The sequence below is a fragment of the Oratosquilla oratoria genome, chromosome 9 (genome assembly GCF_046742065.1).
Source record: "Oratosquilla oratoria isolate Oo_2021 chromosome 9, ASM4674206v1, whole genome shotgun sequence".
In the NCBI taxonomy this organism is placed as follows: Eukaryota; Metazoa; Arthropoda; class Malacostraca; order Stomatopoda; family Squillidae; genus Oratosquilla; species Oratosquilla oratoria.
Genome location: NC_134785.1, coordinates 34,996,828 through 35,004,327, shown reverse-complemented (window position 1 = coordinate 35,004,327; position 7,500 = coordinate 34,996,828). Strand labels below are relative to the sequence as shown.

The window sequence follows — 7,500 nt, the reverse complement described above, 5'->3', positions numbered from 1 at the left end:
GTAGAAGAAGTAACAGCAATAGTGTCAATGGTATCAGTAGTAGTATCAATAGTGCAAGTTTTAAAAGTATTGCCATTATCTCAGGAGCGAAATGCCTATCTGTAGAATGACAGAACACCTTCACAACAAAGACGGGACTGGTGGGGTATCACAGGGCTCGTCACTTGCTCCAGTAAAGTTTTTGCCGTACATTAGTAGTAAAGGCAATGATTTAGAGATCATATATTAGCAGAAAGTGTGCGTGAATGTACTCTATATCCAGCTTACTTCTATCATAAAGGCACCGATAGCAAAATAAAAATTTTGGAAGAATAAAGAGCTCCCAGAACAAAAATATAAAAGTGATTAGCAGAGCGTGCTCTCATTCCACGGACCCTTGGGTTATGGGCCCAACACTCATCCACTGCTTCACTCTGCTCTGAAAGCGAGTTAACTCTTCAATTAAAACTACAAGTCTAAGACACTTGAATCCAAATAGTGCATGACGATATTTGATGACAATGCAAATACCATATTTTTTTAGTAGCGTTCATAGACTGGTGAAATTTGGTAATAGATCAATCCATGTATAGTAATAAGTTGAAGGAAATCGAAGATTGTTAAAAACAAATGGCTGGAGGTCCTTCGCGACAAGACCTCTCGATTTCTATTTCTGTTGGAGAGAGAGAGAGAGAGAGAGAGAGAGGAGAGAGAGAGTGTGTGTGTGTGTGTGTGTGTGTGTGTGTGTGTGTGTGTGTGTGTGTGTGTGTGTGTGTGTGTGTGTGTGTGTATTTACCTAGTTGTATTTACCTAGTTGTATTTTTCGGGAAGGGGAGCTATGCTCGTGGGGTCCCGTCTTCATATCTCATTTTATCTAAACTTTTTTTAAATTCATGTATTGTTTTTGCACACACCACTTTCTCATCTAACTTGTTCCAACTGTTTATTACTCTGTGAGGAAAGCTGTTCTTTTTCAAGTCTCTTCTATAGCTGTCTTTTTTTATTTTCTTTCCGTGTCCTCTTGTATTTCTGTCATCCCATTTTATCAGATTCTCTCTATCAGTAATTTCTATGCCTTTCATGATTCTGTAAATAGCTATCAAATCTCCTCTCTCTCTTCTTTGCTCTAGTGTCTGTAGTTCAAGTTTTTCTAGTCTCTCTTCATATGATAGTTTTGAGAGTGTTGGTGCCAGTTTTGTAATTGCTCTTTGTATTCTTTCAAGTTTTTTTATACATTTTTTTGTACTTGGTGACCATATCGTTGCTGCATATTCCAATCTTGGTCTTATCAGGGTGATTAGGATTTTCTTCACCATTTCTTCATCCAGGTATGTAAATGCAACTTTGATTGTTCTTATTAAATTATAAGTTTCTCCAAAAATCTTATTTATATGTTTCTCAGGTGACATATTATTCATAACAATGACTCCCAGGTCCTTCTCATTTTATACTTTTTTTATTCCTTCTTCTCCCAATTTATATGCTCCTGTTATTCTGTTTTTGCTTTTTCCAAATTCCATTATACTACACTTTTTTGTATTGAACTCCATCTCCCACTTCCTACTCCATTCCTGTACTATATTTAGATCTCTCTGTAGTGATTCACAATCTTCTTCAGTTTTCACTCTTTTCAGTAGTTTTGTATCATCTGCAAAGAAGCTCATATAGCTTTCAATTCCTTCATCCATATCATTAATATATATATAGCAAACATTATTGGGGCCAGAACTGTTCCCTGCGGAACACCTCTTATTACTTCATCCCATTTTGAGTGCTGGTTTCTTATCACTACTCTCATTTTTCTTTCTTGCAAAAAGTCTTCCATCCAATTTAGTAGTTTTCCCTGTATTCCTCCTTCAGTTTCTAATTTCTTAAGCAACTTCTTATGTAGTACTTTGTCAAAAGCTTTCTTTAGGTCTAGAAATGCACAGTCCGCCCATCCATCTCTTTCTTGTATTATATGTATTAGCCTTGAATAGAAACATATTAAGTTTGTGACCCATGATCGTCCTTGTCTGAATCCAAATTGCCTTGGATTTAACACTGTTTTTTTCTAAATATTTTACCCATCTACTTTTGATCATTCTTTCACAAATTTTTGCTATTGTACTTGTTAGAGAGACTGGTCTATAGTTTGTAGGTTCTTCTTTATTTCCTCCTTTATATATAGGTACTATATTTGCTTTTTTCCAATCTTCTGGAACTTTTCCTTCTTTCAAGGAACTGTTTAGTATGCTATGTATTTTGTCTGCCAGTTCATTCCTGCATTCTTTCAGAATCCAGTTTGCTATATCATCTGGTCCATGCGATTTTCTGACATCAAGATTACTCAAGTGTTTCAATATTTCATTCTTTGTTACTTCTATTTCTTCCATAGGGGGGACTTTCTCTTTCCACTCAATCTCTTCAGGTTGTATGTTCTCCCTTGTAAACACTGATTTAAAATGTTTGTTCATAATTTCCGCCATTTCCATTTCCTCAGTGTATTCAACTCCCTCTTGTCTTAATTTCTCCAAGTCTTGTTTGTTTTTCAGTTTATTGTTTACAAATCTGTAGAATAGTTTTGGTTGATCTTTACACTTTTCTATGACATCTTTTTCATATTTTCTCTTTTCCTCTCTGCACGTTTGTACATATTCATTTCTATAACCGGTATATATTTTCCATTTTTCAGGTCTTCTGTCTTTTTTCCATCTGTTCCAGGCTTTGTCTCTTTTGTCTTTTAACTCCCTACAACTTTTGTTGTACCAGCATTTTACATATTCTTTTTCTTGTTTTTGTCTTGGGACATACTTTTCCACTCCTTTTTTGTAATTTTTTTTTCAAAATATTCCATTTCTCTTCCACTGTTGTTTCTTCTTTGTATATTTCTTCCCAGTTTTCTTGTTGAAAGAATTCTCTTATTTTATCAAAGTTTGTTTTTTCATACATCATTCTTCCTTTTCTATATTGCTCATAAGTTCCAGTTCAATCAATATGTGGTCACTTTTACTTATTGGTGTTTTATATTCAATCTTGTCCACTATTCTAGGTTCAGATGTAATTATTAAGTCTAGTCTCGATGGTTCTTCTTCATTTCTATACCTGGTGTTCTCCTGTATCCATTGTGTCATTGTATGGTCAGTAATCATCTCAAGTAGAGCGTTTCCCCATGAGCCGTCTCCACCCTTTACTGTCATTTCTTCCCAGCAGATTTCTTTGCAATTAAAGTCGCCCATTATAACTATTCTTCCTCCATCTTCCATTATTTTATTTAATGTTATCTTTGTGTCCTCTAACATACTTTTATGTTCACTCTCCTCCCATGAGGCTGTTTTCGGTGGCACATAATTTATCACAAATTTTCTGCTCTTCTTATCTCTGTCTTCCACTTCTATCATAATCATCTCTACTGTATTCTTTCCATATATGACACCCTTCACGTTTATATCCTTCTTAGTCAGGAACATAACTCCACCCCCTTGCTTTTTCTCTCTGTTTTTAATCCAATAATTATATGCATCATGTCCTACACTGTTGGGTGGTAGTGGGCCTTTTAATTTTGTTTCTACAATTCCCATTATGTCCGGTTCTTTTTCTTTCAAATAATCATTCAGCTCATTCAATCCTGTTATTAATCCATCTATATTTGTGTAAGACACTCTTAGTTTTCTGTCACTTCCATTGTGTTCTCTGTTTACCTTTTTTTTTCTCTCTTGTATGTCGAACTGCCTTAGTTTCATATTCACTACTCTCCAATAGAATCTCTCTTTCTCTGACTCCGTTCTGCTCTCGTTTTTTTCTTAGCTTCAAGTCTTTTCTGCTTTTCTTCCTCTCTTTCCTCTTTATTCATTTCCCTTTTTATCCATACCTTTTTATATTGTTCACTTGTTGCTAGTTTCCCTGTTTTGGATAAGATATTCTCTGCCGTCGTTTGTGACCTGAATTTAATCTTAATTGGTCTGGTCTTATCTGTACTATACTTTCCGAGCCTGAATTTTTCCTCAGTTTCCTTCATAATTTCTGGTTCATCTTCCTGAACTAATTTTAGTAAACTGCTTACTTTTTCATTTTCCTCATTGGTTCTTGAGGTTCTATCTGGGTTATGTTTCTCTTCCATTCCTAATATAATTATACATTTCTTTTTGTCAGCTAAGTCTCTTACTATATTCTTCTTCTGTCTCATCACTTTAATAACTGAGTCTTCAGTTTGTTCTCTCATTTGCTGTTTAATTATATCAGTAAATGCAACTTTACTGTTTTCTTTTATCGACTTCCATCCCTCTCTGTTTTCTTTACTATTCCTCTTCAATTCTTCATTCTCCACCTTTACTTCTTTTAACTGTCTTTTCAGGTTTTCTATTTCATCAGTTAAGTTTTTGTTCGCCTTCTCTAGTTCTTCCAATTTTTCAACCCTTTGTAGAATGTTGTTAACATGACCGAACCTACGCTCCAAGTCCTCGATCATCTTATCGACCTTCTCTTCTAGTCTTGTCAGTCGGGGGGGGGGGTTTGTGTCCCCCCCACCCTCTTTAAATCCCTGGAAAATATTCTCATCACTTTCTACTGTATTGCTCTTATCTATACTTCTAATCTTTACATTTTTATTAGACATTTCATCGTCGCTCAGCTGATCGGGGGGTCGTTTGTTTACCTTTCGCCTGTCTGCCTGGGCCAAGTCTACTCCTTCCTCATTTCCTTCCATTTCCCTCAGTAATCCCTCCCCTTCTCCTCTTTCTCTACTTTTCTACTACCCCACGAGCAATTCCCCCCACCCTGTAAATACAATAGGCACTTCTCTTTGCGTTGGGATCCACAAAACTTCAATTTTCTTCAGAACGTCTTCTAAGCCGTCCGTTCGTTGAAGTGTGTGTGTGTGTGTGTGTGTGTGTGTGTGTGTGTGTGTGTGTGTGTGTGTGTGTGTGTGTGTGTGTGTGTGTGTGTGTGTGTGTGTGTGTGTGTGTGTGTGTGTGTGTGTGTGTGTGTGTGTGTGTGTGTGTGTTCTAATGTTAATGTTGTATTTCAAAACAATACAATCAAAGAACTTCTCATAGAAAATTCGCCTGATAATTCGGCGGGTTGTGTCTACAGTATTCCTTGCAAGAATTGCAACAAAAACAATAAAACAAGAAGAGCTCAATCTTGAAATCATAGTTCAGGTAGAACAGTTTTTCAGAATTAATCTATTCTCTTTCATGGTACACTTTCGGAAAATATAACTATGATCGAATTGAGTTATCTAAATCAAGCTTTTTAAAGAGAAGTTCTTATTTAGCTTGCCTTACATTAAAAGAAATACACATTATATAGAAAATGAGATATTGTTCAATGAAAATGAAAATTGATTAATATCTTAGTGATGCGTAGATTTACATAACTTGAAAGTGACTGGGTGTAAGTATCGACGACATGACGTCACGAGCTTCTGTATTTCATAAAAATATGTGACGCGTCATTAGTATTCACTCATTATATCATTAGTATGCATTATATCAATATTATCATTTATGCATACTTCCAATCCATACATATTTTTTTTCTATTCTTTCCTGATGTGCATTAATAAATTCTCATGTACACTTTAAAAATATTCTTGGTCTACCTTTGATCGACGACTTTCCAGCTAGACTCAAGAAAGAACACGTCTTATAGTCAGATCTTCTACTTTACTTGACGTGAAAATAGGTACTCGCAAGTTATCTAAACCAGCCCCTTTGTCTATTGACTCATGGTAAGAGCTTCAAGTTATTTTCAATCAGGTAGAGACTTATCTATAGTAAATTAATTTTTCATGCACTCCGGATCAAACAAAATGCTTTCAGTGACCAAAATATAAGATGTTAATTATTTCCGGATCAAGAAAGACGAATCTTTCACAAACAACTCGTTAGCCATAAAAAGTCTTCATACTTAAAAAATACAGGATGTTCATCTTAAAAAGAGTACTAACACTATAAATCTATATTAATGATGACACTGAGAAAAAACAACCACACTATATCTATCCTATGGGATACTTTGCGTGTTTAATACTGGATTATTGAGAAGATTCACAAAACGTTAATAATTCTCCATTCCAAGGTCGTTTTGTGAGATATTCGAGACAAAACTTCAAAATAGAAACAAAATGCCAGCATTAATATCAGTTTTACTATCTACAATAGCAAAGGAATATATACGAGCCTATTGAAAATGTGATTAATAGAGCGTAGTTTCGATCCACGGACCTTTGGGTTATGAGGCCAACACGCTACCACTGCGCCACCCTGCTGTGAATACCAATTAAAAAATGAAAATGTGATTAGCAGAGCGTGGTTTCGATCCACGGACCTTTGGGTTATGGGCCCAACGCGCTTCCAACTGCGCCACTCTGCTTCGAAAGTAAAAGAGTTAATTGTTCTATTTAAACTACAAGTCCGAGGGACCTGATGCCATTTAGTGCTCGCCAATGTATGATAATGACGCAATTATTATTACTCTAAAATCAGGAGCACGAATAAAATTGATAAACATTACTAATAAGTCAACGTAAATAATATAATAAGGTGAAATAAAGTAAAGATCGATAAAAGTAAATGGCTGGAGTCCTCTGTCACATGAAGTTCCTTCCAGGTCCTGCGCGACAACACCTATCGAGCCTTTTTGTATGTGTGTGTATTTGTGTATGTGTTTGTGTGCATGTGTTTGTGTATTTGTATGGGTGTGCTTGTATGTGAGTGTGTATATGTGTGCTTTACGACTTACTAAGGTAATTTGCGAGACCAGAGACGACACGCGTGTCGTGAAGTCCTTCTTGACCTCGGGATACTTCTCCGACTAAAGTCCCTTGCAACCGTTGTCGACTCCGTGGCGCAATTGGCTAGCGCCTTCGGTTCTTCGGTTCTTCGGTAATAAATGTTGCTCATGTACTAAAGCAATGCCCAACATTAAGCTGAGAAATGGCGTCGTTATTTCAGACGACAAAGATAAAAGGTTTCGAGTTAGGTATAACCCTTCAAGGGAGTCCTACAGAGGATTTCTCTATTCCTTGCATTGCTACTTGATTATGGATATGGCGGGTGACGTTATATGAAGACAAACAGGCGTTCACATCTCTTAAGCAGCCTCGAAGACCATGTTCAGACTAGGTGGCAGTGCCCCTCAACAGCACAATGAAATCGACTGGCGAATGAAGTACTATTACCTGGACCCTGTAGTCACCTGTCGATATATCCCTTAATTGTCCTGTGACCTCCAGAAAGGCTTGTGTGTACATCATTTTGTAGAAGTAGTAGTAGAAGAAGTAACAGCAATAGTGTCAATAGTATCAGTAGTAGTATCAAAAGTGCAAGTTTTCTCAGGGGCGAAATGTATGTACGATAATCGATGCCTATCTGTAGAATGACAGAACACCTTCACAACAAAGACGGGACTGGTGGGGTATCACAGGGCTCGTCACTTGCTCCAGTAAAGTTTTTGCCGTACATTAGTAGTAAAGGTAATGATTTAGAGATCATATATTAGCAGAAAGTGTGCGTGAATGTACTCTATATCCAGATTACT

General features: G+C 36.5%; 1 non-coding gene across 1 annotated transcript; it reads right to left on the bottom strand.

The window, feature by feature from the left end:
* Positions 1–6,260: 6,260 nt before the first annotated feature.
* TRNAM-CAU (transfer RNA methionine (anticodon CAU)) lies at positions 6,261–6,333 on the bottom strand. Its single transcript has one exon. It is a non-coding gene; the product is annotated as a tRNA-Met (tRNA).
* Between the last annotated feature and the right edge of the window lie 1,167 nt (positions 6,334–7,500).